Source organism: Prionailurus bengalensis, chromosome D3 (assembly GCF_016509475.1).
Source record: "Prionailurus bengalensis isolate Pbe53 chromosome D3, Fcat_Pben_1.1_paternal_pri, whole genome shotgun sequence".
NCBI classification, from domain to species: domain Eukaryota; kingdom Metazoa; phylum Chordata; class Mammalia; order Carnivora; family Felidae; genus Prionailurus; species Prionailurus bengalensis.
In genome coordinates, this window is record NC_057356.1 from 36,407,084 (window position 1) to 36,427,509 (window position 20,426).

Sequence of the window (20,426 nt, forward strand, 5' to 3'; positions counted from 1 at the left end):
TTATTTCGCCTCAGTTTAAAAGCCAAGTGACATACAGGGCACAAAACTCTTGCACTGTCTTCACATCCTATTTTTGCTTTGGACCCAAATTCAATCAGCTACTAAGCATTCCAATTACTCCCCCGTGTGGACCAGACACGTTCCCCTTGCTGCAGGGGGCAGACGATCCTTGTCCGTGCCCTAAAAGGGTGTGTTGCCATTTCTTTATTCCTCTCATTTCTGGTCCTTCTTCTCACTATGAAAAGAACCATGTGGACGGAACAGACTACAACATCCAGCTCCTCGAAGGACCTAGGAGATGAAAACCATACTTGTTTGTTTCTTTGCTAAGTTCTCTGATGTTCAGCCACAACTTTCCATTCTCACCACTAATAGATCCACCTTGGCTCCTTCTGGCTGGTCCTTTTATTGTCAGTCCAATTTTCACTGATCATTCTTCTTTTGTTGTTTTTAATGTTTGTTTGCTTAGTTAGTTAGTTTTGAGAGAGAGAGAGAGGGAACACAAGCAGGGGCAGACAGGGGCAGAGAGAGAAGGAGACACAGAATCTGAAGCAGGCTCCAGGCTTTGAGCTGTCAGCGCAGAGCCCGACGCAGGGCTCAAATTGACGAACCGTAAGATCACCACCTCAGCCGAAGTCAGACGCTCAATGGACTGAGCCACCCAGATGCCCCTGTTCATTCTACCCCTTCCTGTAGTGGGGACATGTCCCTCTACTACACTAGTTGTTTGATTTGTCTGATGATTATGTTCAGATTCTTGGCTCCAAATATCATGAAGCCTGGGTAATCTAAATAGAAGAGCAATTCATCAGAAGGGTAAATAATAAATGGTAGATTGGAGAAACATGCTTTGCAGGGATCTAGGGAGGAGAGAGAGACAGAGAGAGAGACAGAGAGAGAGAGACAGAGAGAGAGTCAGTCTGCTCAGGAATACTGGACTCTCATGTTACTCTGCTCTGCAAAAGCCACACAGTGAATCATCACTCACTGGTCCCACTGGTCATTGCCTTAAAGTTCACATTTCCTGCATTTAAGCTCCTCGTTGGCTGCATGTGGTCACTGAACCACATTCCAGCTACTAGAGAGAAGACAGAGGGACTCCCCATCTCCCTTTGGCCCCTTCACAGGGAGGTGGGTCCTGTATCCGACTTGTCCGGAGATCCCCCCAACCCTTGCTATCTACCCCCTGCTGCTTATCTCTCAAGAGAACAGATCATGAAGAGAATAAAGCAGCAGTGCTAGAAAGATGCCATCACAAGCAGTGCAACTGCCAGTCCAATTAAAGGACCTGTTACCTCATTTCCAAGTGGCACAACTGCCTAGCAATTATTCGAGGTGATGTGGAAGGGAGCCTGACACCTCAACAGTGAGAGAAAATGAAGACACTGAAGGCAGGTAACGTCTTGGGAGCCAGAAGTCTGGTCTACAGTAAATGATGCTCGTATCTACTTGTTTACTGTTAACACATACCTTCATTCAAATATTTGCTTGGACTACGCGTCCATGTTTGTTTTAGATTCAAGCACCTCGAAGATGACAATTCGTATTCTCTGAAATTCTTCATAAAATAAGAACACACGGAATGGAGGGTGACTGTACAGGGTCTCTTTACACTTGCTCCATGCAAGATCCAGCACAGGGCTACAAACTCAAGGATTCTCAATAATCCTTTGTTGATGACAGAAACTAGGAGGTACATGACGAAAAGGGCAGAGAAGAAACAGAAAACTAAAACCCAACTCTACAACAGTGGTTAACATTTAAAATGTCAACTAATCTATATTCAACAAGAAGTTCTAGAGCATTTTCACACACTTGAAATACAAGCTTGTCATTTTGAAAAATAAAAAAAGAATAAAAAGGAATACTGCACCATTAAAGATGTGTTGGGCAGAATGACAGCATACGCGTGAACGGTTATGTCAGCGATGCCAAAATGAAATAGGAGGAGATGGGCCAAAGAGGAGAAAGGGGGAAAAAGGTGAGTGAAGCCAAAAATCCAACAGTGTAATGGGTCCCGAAATGAAATAGTATGCATACAGCCAAAAAGAAAATAGAGTTATAAATTAAGCCAACAGAAAATGGTATGATTCCACCAAAAACATTAGCAAAGAGGGCCAAAACCAAATGATAGGAACAAGAATAAAAAATGGCATTTTTAAAAAGAAGCAAATTTAACCATTTGAAACTTCTCAAAGGTAGTATGGCAAAGCTACTCTGCAGTCGTTTATGAAATGGCTCATTTTGTTGATTCAAACCCTGGATACATTACATATACGGAATGACAAGAAAATCTGATACTTAACTGATCACCTACTATGTAGCCCTTACTTATCATACCATACTTAGTATTCACACTCAACAACCTTACCAGGAATTATTGTGCTCATGTAACTGATGAGCAAACTACAGCTCGCAGAGATAAGCTTCTTGAGATTAGATAAGCAAGTTAACAGTAACTAGCATCAAAACAAGATGTGCCTGCCTTCAAAACTTAACCACCTCAAAAATTTTTCCCCTCACAAATACAGGATGGGATACAGAGATCACTGGTTACCTCTCAAGAGATGTTTTACAAAATTACTGATTTTTCCAAACGGCTTCAATCAAATTTATATGTCTAGAAAAATATCTGTATCCCCTTCCAAACTGGCTTAGGTACTCTACTCACCCAAAGATTTGTAATCTATTCTTCTATGTCTTGGTCATTTACTTATTTATGGAGAGAGAGAGAGAGAGAGAACACAAGCAGGGCAGAGGGTATAGGGAGAGCGAGAGCGAGAGCGAGAGAGAGAGAGACCCAAGCAGGCTCCACGCTTAGTGTGGAGCCCAACGTGGGGCTCGATCCCAGTCCCTGGGATCATGACCGGAGCCAAAATCAAGAGTCAGATGCTCAACTGTCTGAGCCACCCAAGTGCCCCATGGCTTTTTCCTTTAAATAGCAGTTAGAAATTTAAGACTATTTACTCCCCCCCAACAAAAAAATAATAAGCAAAATAGATTTTAAGCCAAGAGCATCCATCAAAGTAACTAATGAACTGAGAAAACACATTCTTTGCCAAGTGGCCACAACTAAGAAACCAAAAGAAATCTGAGCTGAGAAGGTAGTTTTCTAGAGTGCTGTTTCCATGGCTCATAAGTTCACGTCCAACATTAATAAATCCTAAAATCAACCATTACCTTCATGTTTCCCACTTGTAGAAATCACAGAAATATTTTTTCTAAAGAAGTATTCATGGCCTATCATATGTACTTTCCTAGAATGTCTCATAGTCCAAGCATAAGTGGCGTCAAAGTCACACCACAAATCTTACAAGATTCAGAAAATACAAAAATGCATTCAGCAGAATTCAACTGCGTTTACTAACTAAGGCAGGAAACTTGGCTAATCCTTACAAGATGAGATTTTCAATAGGAGTCGACACCAAAAACATTGAATTCATTTGAGTGTGTGTGAGTGTGTGTGTGTGTGTGTGTGTGTGTGTGTGTGTGTGTTGGAGGGGGAACTGGAGGGAGGAAAACAATCCAAAAAAAGATGCTATTAGGCTTGGTAAATACCAGATGGAAAAGTCATTCATTCTACAAATATGCACAGGCCCCTGGTATGTGCTGGGCTGTGTACTCTGCGATATGGTGGTAAACACAATGGAAGCAGTATCTGCCCTCATGGAGCTCAATGGTTAATAGCGAGAACCTACCGCCTAGTGAACTAGACTTGCCTTTTCTTTAAAGGTCTCTGTTTGAGAGATTCATGATCCTGTGAAGAAACAAAATAAAACAGAGGTGATGCTCTGGGCAAAGGATAATCCACACCAAAGGAGTTCAAAGAAGGGAGAGAACACCACCTCCCTCCTGATTGTTCCCCTCTGGAGGCAGCCATAGTGGCTATGATGGTTTATCTTGTGTCAACTTGTCTGGATCACGAGTCACCCAGATATTTGGCTACACATTCCATCTGGGTACATCTGTGATGGCGTTTCCAGTAGAAACTAGCATTTGAATCAGTTGACTGAGTAATGCAGACGGCTTTCCCCAGAATGGATGGGCATCATCCAATCCATTGAGGGCCTGAATAGAACAAGAAGGTGGAAGAATGGAAAACTTGCTCTCTCTGGCTCCCTGCATGAGCTGAAATATGAGCCTTCTCCTGCCCTTGGACTGAGACTTACATCATTAGCCTCTGGTACTCAGGACTACACCACCAATTCTCCTGTGTCTCCAGCTTATTGGTGACAAATCATGGGATGTGTCAGCCTCCATAATCATGTGAGCCAATTCCATATAATAAATTGCCATATAGTCAGAGTTCTCCAGAGAAACAGAACCAATAGGATACATACATACAGGCTCAGTAGGTTAGCTGGGGACAGACTGATATTGGTCTTGACCGTAGGGCACCCTGTCTTCCTCACGTCACAGCACATACAGAAAACAAATATATATACATCTCACTCTCTGTCCTTCTGCAGGGAAAGTTACACCCCGAACCCTTTGGGGTACACAGGCTGGCAAACTCTGCTCCACCCTAAGAACCAAGAAAAAACTATCTTTGTTTCTATCCCAAAGGGACTTGCTTCTATCTTGATCACTTCTGGCTGTGCATGCTCAACCCTGGACACCAAAAGGTTCAGTTATGCTGGGAGTTCAGCTGGAGTTCAGCTTTATTGCGAGCAGAGACTGTGAAGGAGGTAATTCTAGGTGGACATGTACTTGTCCAAAAATGAAGAAATCGGATTGAGATAAACTGGTCATGGCACACATTTTATCCGGATTTGTGGAGAAAAGAACTGTTCCAGAAGTGACCAAGAGGTGGGTAGGATAAAATGAGGGTGTGGCACAGTTGAGGTAAGAATGTCAGGTGTTAGGGTACTAGGGGGGGGGTCCTACATGTCAAACAGAAAAGTTGTATTTACTGTAATGGCCAGGGACAAGCCATTTTGGACACCTGAGCAGAGACTGATGTGACAAATAGTACTCCATCAGGAGCTGCACAGTATGAACCAGAACAAAAGAGAGAGGAGCCATCACCAATGAGCACACGGGCAGCTTCAAAATGAAGAAATGCTTAAATCCACCAAATGTTTTGGAGTTAGATTTGGCATGTAAAAGATGGTCTGTTAAAAAATAGACTGTAACAAGCTCATTTCACTAAGAGGCTTAGAAATCATTTGAATTTTTTTTTTAAAAAGTTGGGGGGGCAAAACAACAGGGGCACCTGGGTGGTTCAGTCAGTTAAGGGTCCAACTCTGGATTTCAGGTCAGGTCATGATCTCACGGCTCCTGAGTTCGAGCCCTGCATCGGTCCAGAGCCTGCTTGGGATTCTCTCTCTCTCTCAGTCTCTCTCAAAATAAAAAATAAACATTTTTAAAAAATTAAAAAAATAAAACAACAGAATTTAAAAGCAAACAAAAGATATAAATTTAAATTTAGCCTATCAGAACTAAATGCATCCCCATGGTATTTCCTTTTACAGTTATTAAAATGATAACAGAGAAAAAATATCCTTTGGTCACAAAACTATCCTGTAATTCCAATTTTCTTGGCAAAACCTTGAAAGAGATTATGTATTGGGGGATTTATGTGGAAACCCTTATCAAGTCGAATACCAGGTCTTAAAAGCTAAAGGGAACACGAACCTTGCTTAAGAAGTCAAAAAAGCAGCAGTTAACCGACATTAATTGACATTAAAACACTAGATACCAGCCTTCTTAAGCCATCTGCAAACAGAGGCTCTTATCCGACTTGCTTTAAATGAAATTTTTCAGTGCTTGACCAAGCACAGACAGATCTGGCCTCACCAGACAAACAGCTTCACTTAAAAACAGGATCGTTTAACCTTAGGGATTTCTGCAAAGGTTTTCATGGTGGTGGTGGTGGTGGTGGTGGTTGTTATCGTCGTCATCACTGTTGTTAATATCCCTAACATGGAGACTGAGACTATATATCTATGCTTTATAAACCACAAAGCACGAGCTTCAGGTAAATCATCGTTAAAGTAAGTGACTCTCCCAGCAAGCCCCATCTTCCTGCCTGTGACCCTGTAAGCACAAACCATATGCCAGCCCATTACGACAGCTCAGGCTATTAGGAGCAAATGGGGTCAGACTGTAATTACACTTAAATAGGGCTCCAAGTCCTACCGCAGGCAAGACATGCATTTCCCACGTGGTCCCAAGGAATTTTCTTCAAACACACCCAGAATCTCAGTTAAAATAAAATTATTATTGGCTTACATCTCTGGATATGCCAAAGTATACAAGGAGACCAGGCAGGTTGTGGATTGTAGGGGGAAATGCAATTAATGAGCAATTACTATTTAAAGACCGAATCCCTGTCAAAACAGCTTGACAAAAAAAATGGTGGTTTTTAGCACACACAGCTTGAGTAGTGCTGTCAACAAAAACAGTGGGTGGTGATCCTGCCAGCTAAAATGGTGCTTTAATGGGGGTAAGGGAGAAAAGAACTGTTCTGCCCCCTCCCGTGGACCCCCTTCAAACAGTGGTTCACTTGGCCATATCCCAGTCCTGTTCCTGAAGAGCTCCCTGGTTCTTAACAAGGCCATCTGGGCAAGGTAACCCCAAAGGCAAACCTTACAGCAGCTAGTAGACCTTCAAAGCATGTCACACAAAGTAAGATTGCTCCTCAGATGCAAGCGGTCTCACCCTGAGCAAACATAGACCACTTAGGCTATAATCAGGAAATATCAACGGAGGAATTCTAAAACTATCCTAGAGTGAAACACAGGCAAATTGCTTTAAACTTTTCACTGAACAGAAGTTTCCAAGATGTCTCATCAAAGTTGGAGGTTAATTCTGACGGGGGGGGAAGAAAGGGACATCCTTAATGGCACCCTCTCCAATCATGGGAACAGAAGGCTAGGGGTCTTGAGGTCAAGAACTCTGCCTCCTGTTTGGAAGGGGGTTCATTTTAATGGTGACAGCAAGGATTTCGGGTGGCATAAAATATTAAGCTATCACCATCACTAATGAGGCTGGGAAGCTATACTTGGCTTTTGCCTCCTTGTATCAATTAGGATTTGATTCATCAAAAAGGGCAGGAAATCCAAATGGCAGTGGGTTAAACAAGACCCCAGAATATTTCCTTCCCAAACAGATGAAGTCTGTGTGAGTAGCCTAGGGTTGATATGGGAACTGTGCTCTATAATGTCCCCAGAGACGCTGAATTCCCTCCAGCCTGTGATTTCACAGTCTGAAGGGATAGTCTAGATCTGCACTGTTGGGACGGGGCCCCACCCAGCACATTCACAGTCCATGAAGGAGGATGGAGGGGAGATAAGGGCACTTCCCTCCCCTAAAGACAACTAAGTGGAATTTGTGCACAGCATTTCCACACATAGCCACTGTGTGGAGTGGGGCCATTCAATTCAGAACTACTAGCCACATGTGACTATTTCAATTGAGGGTTCATGCCTGTAAGAGACCCTGGAGTCACAGAGGTTTTCATGATCTTCTCTCTGTCCCTTGAAGACGCATATACAGCCCCTAATGCCTTTCCACCCCCCTTCTCACTCCCTTGCTAGAACAAGCTCTCCATGGAAATAGCCATTAGACATTCACCAGAAATGTGGGGAGGGAGCCTTGCCCTACTGTCAAGGCTATAATGGGGTGAAAAGGCAGAGGGAAGAAGTGTTCTAGGTATCCCAAGTTGGAACTCGGCACACTGTTTTACGCAAAGACCACAGTATGTGGTGGTGAGATTCTACGATTTAAAATACTGCTCTGTGGACCCATTTTAGGGTCTAAAGAATGTAGTGAGCTGATAAAAATTTATGTCTGAAAATATCTGAATTATGCCCTCGCTTTTGAAGCCTGTCATCACTGAATACAGAACTCTAGATTGGCAGAATTATTTCAGGATTTCAAAAATATCATGTCACCGTCTTCTGGATGCCACTGTTTCTGTTGAGAAATCAACTCAAATTCTTATTGTTGCTTCTTTGAAGATCTTATGTCTTTCTTCCTCTGGCTGCTTCTAGCATTGTCTCTTTGTCTTTGATTTTCAGCAATTTGACCTTGATGCCCCTAGATATAGTGTCCCTTGTGTTTACCTTGTTGAGGTAATTTCCCCCAATCTTTATGAGATATCTTTTACCAATTTGGGAAATTCCCAAGCATCATCTCTTCAGACGTTGCTTCTATTCCATTCTTCTTTCCGCTTTTTCTGGGCCTCTAGTTCCATCTAAGTCATATGTATCCACCACGTCCATATATCTCTTAGGTTCTTTTCTGTATCTTTTATCTTTTGTCTCTCTTTTCATCAGTCTGGCTATTTTATTCTGTCTTTTAACTACTTTTTCATTCATGTATTTAATCTACTGGGTTTTTAATTTTAGCTATTACCCTTTTCAACTTTAGAATCTTGTGTAACTGATGTCAGTTCTGAAACTTGTCTTTTAATTCTTCTAACATATAAAATCATAATTCTTTTAAAACACATATACCTCAACTCCTATTTTGATTTGAGATACCCTGTAGATCTGTTTCTACTGTCTTTATTTGCTCTTGGTTTTCGGTCATCGGTTTGCCATCTCTTCATATGCCTGCTTATTTCTGATGGGCTTCTGACGGAAGATAGGTTTGGGGTACTAGCCATTCCAGACCACCTGGATTAAGATTAAGAGGACTTGAGCTGGGGCGCCTGGGTGGCTCAGTCCGTTAAGTGTCTGACTTTAGCTCAGGTCATGATCTTGTGGTTTGTGAGTTCGAGCCCTGCATCCGGCACTGTGCTGACAGCTCAGAGCCTGGAGCCCACTTCAGATTCTGGGTCTCCCTCTCTCTCTGCCCGTCCTCAGCTCGCACTCTTTCTCAAAAATAAATAAGCATTAAAAAACATTTAAAACAAAAAGATTTTGAGCTGGTCTACTTCCTACTCACCCTAACACCTAGGATGTAGCTTTTGGGATCTCAAAGCCTGGTGTATTTACCTTTTCTTTGGCAGGCCCTGAGTTTCAATCTAGTTGCCCTATCCCAACTGTCAGTCTCCTGTAAGCTATACTCTTTAATATCTATTGTCAATTACGAAAGCATAGTCTGAGAGTCTGTGACACTCAGTCTTGAGGAGAAAAGTGGCCCTAAATGCTGGGCTCACAGATCTAGGCCTCCTGAATCATACAACTACTCTTTAGCAGACCTTTGTTAATGCCAAAAAGATAGCTGTATATATATATATATATATATATATATATATATATATATATAGTCCAGTTCTCTAATTGTTCTTAGCAAAAGGGTTGGCCTAAAACAATTTAGTTCTATTGCCACTAACTTATGGGGTGATAAACTTTTATTTCCATCCTTACAACAATTATAGAAAGTACTACTTATTACTGACATTTTCTATCAGAGAAGATGAATGTTTAAACAGTTCTGATAATTTACCCAGGCTCATCAGCTACCAAAAGACTAAGTCAGGATTTGAGAACAGTTTAGTAGAACTTCAGAGCTGAGTCTCTCTCTCTTTTTTTTATGAGTTTATTTATAAACTTATAAATAAACAGAGACCGCGCACGAACAAGGGAGGGGCAGAAAGAAAGACACAGAATCTGAAGCAGGCTCCAGACTCTGAGCTTTCAGCACAGAGCCTGACACCAGGATTGAACCCACCAACTGTGAGATCAGAACCAGAGCCGAAGCTGGATGCTCAACTGACTGAGCCACCCAGCTGCCCCATAGAGCTGAGTCTCTTAACCACTACTTACTTATTGTACTTTCTCTGATTTGATCCTTAATATGACTTAAGCAATAAAGAAACTCAGAAAATGGCATCGTGGGGTTCTGAGCTAGTCTTCTGACTTCAAAATCCCACCCTCCTGATGCTCTTTCTACTGGAGTTCAGAATCTAAATACATTGGGTTTTGTTTTTTTCCTATGGCAAAGTAAATTCGAACTTCAAACAAATGACATTTTGAGATACCATCACATTTCAGTTGAAACTAAGGTACTGTCTACGATCAGAGCTATCCTCATAGTTTCTCTGGGAAAATGTCTGGAGGTGGCCAATATTGTCCTCATTTTTTTGACAGATAAACTGAGGACTGTGAAGATAAAGACCCTAGCGATTGGTTCATTTATTCATTCAAAAAATATTGAATTAGGGGCACCTGGGTGGCTCAGTCTGTTAAGCAGCCGACTTCAGCTCAGGTCCTGATCTAATGCTCCGTGAGTTCGAGCCCTGCACTGGGCTCTGTGCTGACAGCTCAGAGCCTGGAGCCTGCTTCGGATTCTGTGTCTCCTTCTCTCTCTGCCTGTCCCCCACTTACTCTCTCTCTCTCTCTCTCAAAAATGAATAAAGATTAAAAAAATTAGAAATTAAGTTGCACAGATTTATATAGAAGATGTGCTTACTACCTGGATACCAGTCACAATGCTATATGTGATTTTTCTGATATAATTCTGATGACAATGCGGTGAAACCAGTGATCATATTCCCATTTGACTGATGAGCAAAGAGAGGGGCAAAAATGTTAACCAACATGTTCCTTAACTGTAATCATTAAAATCTAGGTTGGAATGATTAGAGTCCAGTGCTTAGTTCTTAAGTGGTTCAGAGGAGAAAGGAAAAGAGTACAAATATCCAATTCAGTATTACCTCCTGTGTGACCACGAATTGTCACTTAAGTATTCCTTGCCTAATTTTTATCACCGACAACAATGGGAATTGTAATACCTGTCTTATCAAACATACTACCCCATTGTGAAGATATCATGGAATAATGCATGTAAAAAATGGTTTGGTGCAATGCATCATACTACATAAATGACTGTAAATATTCTTATATTTAGCTCCATTGCATTTTTATTTATCTATTTTTTATTATTTTATTTTAGAGAGAGCGAGCAAGTTGGGGGAGAGGGGCAGGAAGAGAGCAAGAGTGAGGATGACACAGGACTCAGTCCCACGACCCTGGGATCATGACCTGAGCCAAAATCAAGAGTCAGAAGCTCAACTGACTGAGCCACCTAGGTGCCCCTCCACTGCATTTTTAAATGGAATCTTTGACATCAGTCTAAGAAATTCTTCTGTCCTAACTAATGTCATTGAGTTGTCAATTTGTTCCTAAATATTTACTGAGTGATTGCTGTGAGTACCAGAGTGGTAGAAATAGAGACAATTACATGATGAATTTTGAATAATATTATATTCATAAAATAAAAAGGGAAAGGCTGGCTAAAATCCAGTATTTAAACGAACTAGACAAACAGAACTCCTGCCTTATTTAGGAGGTGGACAGGGCTTTCCCTCTATAGGATTAAATGTGCAGCTGGCTAATGTCAGTGAATTTTCCCTTAAATATTTTGGACATCAAACAAAAAGGGAATTTATACGTACTATAAATTATTACATACGTTCTGGTTTGTAAACTCGTTTATATAGAAATGTAGGTTCCTCTTTTAAGTTGTAGATTAAGAATATCCATAGAAGCTATCAAAATTAATATACTTTTGTTTACATAAAAGCAGGAATACATTATTCAATAGCTCTTATTCTGGGCTTAGTGTGTTCTTATCTGAGAGGCTTCGTGGGTATTCTGAAATAACTGTAAAATTCATCAAACAAATGGCAATGATTACCATGAAATCAGGCTTCTGACTTAGATTTTTCTGCAATTAGGGAGAAAGCATCACACTTGGATTTATGTTATTTAGACTGACTGGGGAAATCCTTTTTAAAGCCTAAGCTAGACTATATATTTTCAAGAATTACTCAGTAGAGCTTCTTTAAAAGGCTTTGTTTAAAAAAATAAGTTAAATCAGGTTTGAAAAATCGAACCATATTTCTCTGCAGCTTTTGGGCTCATAAAGGCCACAGTGTGGAGGATACCAGATTCTGTTGCAAAGGAATAATTAGTCTATTTGTTTTCCTGTACATTGTAATCCTGAGTGCTGAGGTTTTTGTTTGAAGCATTTAAAGGTGTCAGGAAACTGAATTTGCGGGTGAAAAAAAGGCTCAATTAGTCTGTAAAGCATGTCCTTATGATGAATAGAGGGGGAGTGAGGTGGAGTAATTATCAACTGTACTTTGGATAGTCTTATGTAAAAGTGAAGTCCTGTAGTCTGCTCCCTATTTCTCGTCCTGTTCCCTCAGTCCTTTCACACAGGTCTGTTTCCTCCCATAGAACTTAGATCTACATAGTTGGCTTATTTGTAATGTTTATGTTTCTACTTTGTTTCCCCTATTAAAATATATCCCAAAGGCCTAGAACATTGCCTAGTATGTAGTAGGTAATAATTCAATATTTTTTAATGTTTTTTTTTAATTTATTATTGAGAGAGACAGAGATAGAACATGAGCATGGGAGGGGCAAAGAGAGGGAGAGACACCGAACCTGAAGCAGGCTCCAGGCTCTGAGCTGTCAGCACAGAGCCCGACGCAGGGCTTGAACTCACGAACCGTGAGATCATGACCTGAGCCGAGTCAGACACCTAACTGACTTGAGTCACCCAGGCACCCCATATACAAATTAATTTCTAATTTTCTGGTTAAATTTGTACTTTCAGCACAAATTATTAACAGTTTTATAATTTTAAGCTTACCATAATCTATCTCTATCTATTTTTTACACTCCCATCTGATAGAATTCTACTTGGCAATGAGAAAGAATAAAATCATGCCATTTGCAGCAACATGGATGGAACTGGAGGGTATTGTGCTAAGTGAAATAAGTCAGTCAGAGAAAGATATCATATGTTTTCACTCATATGTGGATCTTGAGAAACTTAACAGAAGACCGTGGGGGAAGCGAAAGGAAAAAAAAATAGTTACAAATGGAGAGGGAGGGAGGCAAACCACAAGAGACTCTTAAATACAGAGAACAAACTGAGGGTTGATGGGGGTGGGGGAGAGGGGAAAGTGGGTGATGGGCATTGAGGAGGGCACCTGTTGGGATGAGCACTGCGTGTTGTATATAGGCCAATTTGACAATAAATTATATTTTAAAAAAATTCAATTATGCCTCAGAGTCTTGTTCAGTGCTTAAACTCAGATCTGCTACACAGAATCCCAGGGTCTCCTTCAAACCAAAGCAGCTCTTTATTTTTTTAATAGTTGTTTTTTAATTCAAGTATAATTAACATACAGTGTTATATTAGTTTCAGGTGTACAATAAAATGATTCAACAATTCTATACATCACTCGGTGCTCATCATGATACATGTACTCTTTTTTTTTTTAATCTTTATTTATTTTTGAGAGAAAGACAGAGTGTGAGCAGGGGAGGGGCAGAGAGAGGGAGACACAGAATCCAAAGCAGGCTCCAGGCCCTTGAGCTGTTAGCACAGAGCCCTATGAAGGGCTCGAACTCAGGAACCGTGAGATCATGACCTGAGCCGAAGTCAAATGCTCAACAGACTGAGCCACCCAGGCGCCCCGACACACGTATTCTTCTTAATCCCCATCCTACCTCCTCCCCTCTGGTAACCATCTGTTTGTTCTCTATATTTGAGTCTGTTTTCCAAAGCAGTTCTTTAAAAAAGATCAAACTTTGTTTCCCAAATATGCATCTTTTTATACATCTAATCTCCTAATACAGTATCTTAAACACAAATGATAAGCAGAGAGTTGGGTGAATGGATGTGAAAGAGGTCTTCCAGTACCTCCATCTGGACCTCAGTCTGTACTTTCTAACTGATAAAATTCTTCTGTCCAGATTATCTCTTAACTCAGCAAAAGACCCTGTGGGCAAACATCCCCTGAAGGGAACCTATACTAACCCCTCCTGTAATAGGGGCTGCTGAGCCAGCAGACCATGTGTAATTGATCTTAAGACAATGACCGATTTGACAGACCTTCACTCCCTACCTGCCTGTGCCCACCCACCTCTGTCCACATTTCACTTATATAAATCTGGAAGTACTTTCGGCACTTTGGAGACAGCCTTTGAGACGCTAGTCTGCTGCCTTCCTGATGTTGGCCTCACGGAAATAAATTCCTTTCTTGTTCTACCACCACTCATTTCTCTGCCTGTGGATTTTGTCAGCAGCGAGTAGCTGAACTTGGTCTGTTTGGAACCCCACAGTCAGGTGCTCTTGCACCCCTGTGCCCCGGCTACAGATGACCGATGAATGGAAAGACTCATCGCTGGACAGGAAAAATCCAGGCACTCAACCATTTTACACAATCAGTGGGAAAATCCCAGGACCTTAGGCACCACATAAGAACATAAATTCAAAGCCCATTTTTTTTTTTTAATTTTTTTTCAACGTTTATTTATTTTTGGGACAGAGAGAGACAGAGCATGAATGGGGGAGGGGCAGAGAGAGAGGGAGACACAGGATCGGAAACAGGCTCCAGGCTCTGAGCCATCAGCCCAGAGCCCGACGCGGGGCTCGAACTCCCAGACCGCGAGATCGTGACCTGGCTGACGTCGGACGCTTAACCGACTGCGCCACCCAGGCGCCCCTCAAAGCCCATTTTTACATCCATTTACCCACAATTCTGATTATTTTTTGAAGTTGTTAGAAATATCCAACTTATTTCTCACTCACTGCAACTTACATTCTGCCATTTTAAATGTACATAATGCTTTAAAAATGGACAGATGAAAACTGTATGTAGGATTCACATGTGCTATCACGTATCACCTTCTTCCAGAAACTTCCAAGTTGATCACCTTTAGTTTTAGGTATTGGAAAACATCCTTCCATCGCTTCCTACACGCCCATATCTGGTCTTCCTTCAAACTCTAGGAAGCTACAGAGGGGAATAATGTGTTAATGACATAAGTCATCAGGCTGTAAAGGATGTCATGTTTTTTTTTTATAGAGCAGGGAAGAATAGAATGTGGCACATCAGAATAACAATAGCTCTTGACAAATGGGGGCACAGCCATTCCAGTAAACAGGAACTTCCCTGCAGGAAAACTTCCTCCCCTGGGATCTGTAATTTGGCTGTTGCCTTTGAGAACTGATGAAAGCAATTACAGGACTGAGAGGCTGATTTCCCCTGCATCTGTTCAGGGGAAGCCAGGGATAAGGTTTCATTTATACTAAAGGAATTCACGGTTTCTTTCAAAGTAGAGCCCTGAAAGATGAAACCAATCTCATCAGAGGCACAGGCACCTTGGTGAGATGAAAACCCCTTAAGATTTAGTTTCCCAGGCCTCAAAGGTCAAGCCACTTATTAAGAGTTATAACATTCTGGTCAAAAATGACCACCTTGAGCGCTTCACAGAAGCCATACAGGAAACACAGGGCCATTTTTGTGTGTTTTCATTAACTGAAAGTATTAGTGACCGACAAATACGATGTTTTATTAAAAAGCACAAAGGAAATGGTGCACGGCAGAATTAATTTCTTGTTGTCAGTGTTTTAAAATGCTCTGGTCTGGGAGACCTGGTTCTGTGGCAGTGACAAACGTTCGCTTTGGAGTAAGGCAGGCACGGCAGCAGGTAGAACGGGGTCTCCCCCTCTTCAGTAAAACTGATGCCACCCCTCGGCTGCAGAGCAGATGGCTGCCCACCTTGCTGCTGCTTGAGCATGGCCAAAATGGGGAGGTATGAGCTCTTGGGAGTCATGCCCACTGAACACGTCCTGTATGCAAAAAACAGTCACAGAACACCTACTATATGGCCACCGCTAGGCTAAGAGCTTTTCATGAAGCATCTCATTTTGTATTCAAGACAACACAACGCATTCTATGTATTATGAGTATTTCCATTTCCCAATGAAGAAAGTGAGGCTACGAGAGGTTAGCACCTCGCTTCAGTTCACAAAGCCAGGTAGTTCAACACCAGTCTACACACTTAGCAACACCCCACACTGCTTCCCCTGCAACCCCAGTAAAAAGAGGGATGGCCGCAGACATGATACTTCATGGCTGGAGCTGAGGGTGGGGTGGAGAAAACCAGACAAAGCTCTCAAAGAGTTGAGAGCGGCCTTGTTTCTATCGAAACTTCTCTGAAGATGATAGTGTTCCAAACTGTCCCAACACTGGATTCACCAGCCACATGTGGCTAGGGAGCACTTGAAATGTGGCTAGTGTCACTGAGGAAGTGAATTTTTAATTTTACTTTTTATTCATTTAAAGTTGAATACCAAATGTAGCAGCTAACATATTCGACAGGACAGCCTTAGAATTTAGGAAAGACCAAAGACTTTCTCCTAAGTGTCAATACAGGACAGGCAATATAGAGTAATAAATTCTCTGAGACATTCAGATGAACCCTCTTCCTTTAAAAATTCAAGGAAGAATGGGGCGCCTGGGTGGCACAGTCGGTTAAGCGTCCGACTTCAGCCAGGTCACGATCTCGCGGTCCGAGAGTTCGAGCCCCGCGTCGGGCTCTGGGCTGATGGCTCAGAGCCTGGAGCCTGTTTCCGATTCTGTGTCTCCCTCTCTCTCTGCCCCTCCCCGGTTCATGCTCTGTCTCTCTCTGTCCCAAAAATAAATTAAAAAAAAAAAAAATTCAAGGAAGAAGACATTACTTCATAGTTGTAGAAAATCAAAGCAGAACTGACTACACCAGCATAGGTGGTAGAAGCAAGAAGAACATTCTAAGCAGAAGTGTGCATTCCCCACATTATCATAAGGTTGAGGAGACAGCAAAAGGAAAATGGTCTACAAATCAAGAGAAAAGCATCATTAATATAAAGGGATGAAAACCAGAAATATGTATCCAAGGGAAAAGATTATTCTAAATGAAAGGCAAAATACACTGAGAAAGCTTTTTATGAGAACTCTGAATTGTTGATGAGCATGGTCACTGGGGAAGCCACAGCGCCCACAACAGGCCACAAAGGGCTACACTGGGGTATGCCAACAGCCATCACCTGGGGCTGGGGAAGCAAAGGGCCTATTGGGCACCAAGTATCTGCTTTTCAGTGCATCTAATCATCAACCCACTGGAAATGCCACATCCCCCCACCTGGGTCTACATTGGCCTAAAGGGTACACTGGATGGGGGTGAGGGAAGAGAAATTATCCGGGACAGGCTGGACCCACAAGGGGCTGGTACAGGACCCCATGTCAATCACATACAAAGCTCCCCAGGAGCAACAGGTTGCAGCTCCTTATCAACAAATCCACAGATATGGTACCATTTTAGACATTAGCTGTATATTGGCTGAATATGAGTTCTGGAGTCTTATCTAATCTGGGGGGTCAAATTAAACTTTCCACCACAGGACAGAGAAAAAGTAAAGGGGTGGCCTAAAGGCCACATTCAGGTCTGACTTTGCTCACAACGTGTTGAATACCCAGTGCTCTTTATTACATTTCATTTGAATTACTTGTCAGCACAGAGAGATCAGGAAATTTCAGTTTAAAAATGCCACATGTGGGGCTTTTATGAAAACTCAGAAGATCTGGCAAACCTAGACCTATATACTGAGCAGGGGTGGCCCCTCTTACATCTGGCGTGCTTCACTCACTAATGTCACTTGTCTCTTGCCTGAGGAGTCCTCTGGGTTTGTGGCCCTTGCCATGGAACATGAGCTGTCCGTGCTATAAAGTGGCAATGCAGCTAAGACAGGAGCTCAAGCTGAAGCAAAAATAAATACCCAGAGGAAGACAGGTAATCTTATGTTCTAATGAGTTTGGAACCATCAGTCTTCAGAGAATTAAGGTGTTTTTTTTTTCCCCAGTATGCCAATGGGGCGACCATAGACTATTTTTAATTGAACTTGAGCAATGTCACAATACCTCCTAAAACACTGATACCAGCAAGGCTTTTTCAAGCAGTAGGAGAATGCCATCCCATTTTCTTCCCTTTTCTAATTCACAGATACAGTGCATCTGGAGTCTGTTTTAATTCTTAAGAAAAAAAGTACAACTCTGATAAATTTCAAGGATCAACTCTACTAGAATCCAGGTTTGTGTGCCCTTGCCCCCCAAATTTTTATCTGTTTACAGAAATACACAATACTCCTGATTTAGTAGAATGCTATTAGCAACTTAACTATAAAATTAAACTCTTAAGTATACATAAAATCACAATTATATAAACATATTCCAGATTTATGAGATAAGCCAAAGCCTAATTTAAAGCGAATGGGTGAATGGGATGTATTTCTACTGCAAACTCAATAAATTTGTACAGAAACAATGTACTACCTTGTTTCTTCTTTTCCTATTAACTCCTTTCCCAATACCTCCCCAAACCATGCTGCCCCCACACATGCCAATTTGGGGCACCCACGTTGTGTCCTTGTCCATGGTGCCTGACATCAATACTAATCATTTCTCCTCTGAGCCCATCAGCTGGACTGTGCTTCATTTGGGTTTGGATAGAAGTGTGGAACACAGGATTGGGAATTTCAAGCCTTTCATAGGTATCAATGTTTACTGTGGATAGCATTTTTCTTTTGGGGGAGGAGGTTTATGTCTAATGCCTTTGTTGTAGCGCAAAGGTCCCTAAACACACAGCAGGAAGCTGGCTGCCTAAGGAGCCCTGGAAAAGCTTTGGAAACTAACCTACAAGCTTTATACCCGGAGATTCTAATTCAGTGGTTCAGATATGGGACCCAAGAGTACACACTGTGTATATGTTCCCCACGAGTTTCTGTAGATGAGGCAGATTAAAGAAGCAATTGTCCCCTACTGGTTTGAGCTGCTCTGAACCTCCTCTCTCAAGGATATAGCAAGGTGAAGCCTATGGGGGAGGCTGAAGAAGGCATTCAGAAGGTGGTGCATGAGGCCAGAGGAAGAAGAACCAAGGGTCTAGCTGGGGAGAAAAGAAGTCTGCAAATATACTTTACAACAAATCAAAGCTTCAAAGAGACTCTTCCTCTATGTCGATAGCCCTGTACCTTGTATGCATATAGGTCTATTAGTGATGGGCTGTTACTACTGGGAGGGCATGGACATAGAAATCCTTCCCAGGGTCTGACTTTTCATTGAGTTGTACCACTCATTTCAAGTAAGAGACAATCAAAGACAACTGAAAAATAAATACATGTGTTCCCCAAAAAGCCTTGATAGAAGGTTCTTGGGCATTTACAAAGTACTTTTCATTTTTTAGGCTCATGAAACAAAGATGGACTGGCCAAGGGAGAATGAATTGCCTCTGAACATGGACTCTATAGACAGAATGTGAGATGGAGAACTTTAAATGGCACCACTGGACACCAATGGCAAAGTCTCCACATGGCACTCTAAACTTAAGCCAATAAAAAAAAAAAAAATGGCAGACCGAACTGCCAAATTCAAATATTATAATTTACCAAAACCGAGTACAGTAACGCAATCCTGATGGAGCCGGACTTCTGGTCACCTAGAATTTTCCAAAACCAGTCTAAATTTTCCGGTCCTCCTCGCAGGAGAACGTATTCTTATATTGGTTCTGACTAATGAAAATGAATATAAGTGGAAGTATTATGTGGCTGCTCCCAGAAATCAACTTATAACCTGCCTCACATTGGCCCTTTCCCGCTCTCCCTGCTTCTCTTCCTCATGACCTACTCCTTCATGCTACCTAAAATTTGCATGTGATGACTGGAGCCTGAGCAGTCATCTTGAGCCCTGAGTTGCCATGTTAGGCTCGTAGAGGGAAGAGAACGGAGGAGGCTGCCATACCAGGCACGGTCTACTTATTTCTGCATTCCTTTCACTTAAAAGATAAAATATAGTTGTATTTGCTCACATCATGCTTATTTTGTGTTTTCCATCACCTTGAGTTAGATCCAATCCTAACTAAAACAATGTTTTCTACCAATAATTTCCATCAAGATGTTAGAAAACGTTTTCTTATTGGATTTGCTTGTTCTTTAAAAGGAACACTTAAGTATTTGGTCTTTGCCTCTGCAAATGTAGAAATCCTCCAAGAGGCCAACACACAACAATTCCATTAGCAAAGTCTATAAATTTTTCATCGGCTCACAAGTGTTAATTAGATAAGCTGGACAGAATCAAGAACAAGGAGTTTTCTCCCTTCCCTTTCTTTACCCCACATCTTTCCTCTTTAACTCAACGTTCATGGCACCAAGTTTTTAGTCAGTTATACTACTTCTCACCACGATCCTCCTTCTGCTCACCCTTAAATCCCCAAGGATACCGATAAGACTTGAGGTTCACAGAATCCATGTAGACTCAATAAATGAAGATGTATGGGGGGTGGGGGATGAAAAGAAAATCTATCCCTGGAAACTGGAAAATCTGCATCCATATCCCAGCACTACTGCAGATGATCTAGACAAGCCTGTGACACTATTTACCTCCCAGTCTTCTTAACTGTGAACTAAAGGCACTGGATGAGATCATTAGGTGCTCTTTAAACTCTAGCTCTCTGTGGTCCTGAAATGATACCTCTTCAAGTTTCTTTAAGGGCTCCAAATTAATACTTGCAATACCAACCAAGCTTATTCCAATTCAGAGCAATGCTATTTAAGAATAAGTGACTATTTTTATACCATTGTAGCCTAAGAATGCATTTTGATCGCTGTTCTACTAAATTGATACTCTGTTGAAAACAGAA

The 20,426-nt window shown here is 41.7% G+C and overlaps 1 protein-coding gene across 9 annotated transcripts in view; it reads right to left on the reverse strand.

The window, feature by feature from the left end:
* Positions 1 to 20,426, reverse strand: part of PTPRM (protein tyrosine phosphatase receptor type M) — a 798,103-nt gene that overhangs the window by 618,428 nt on the left and 159,249 nt on the right. The gene's annotated exons all lie outside the window — the stretch shown is intronic.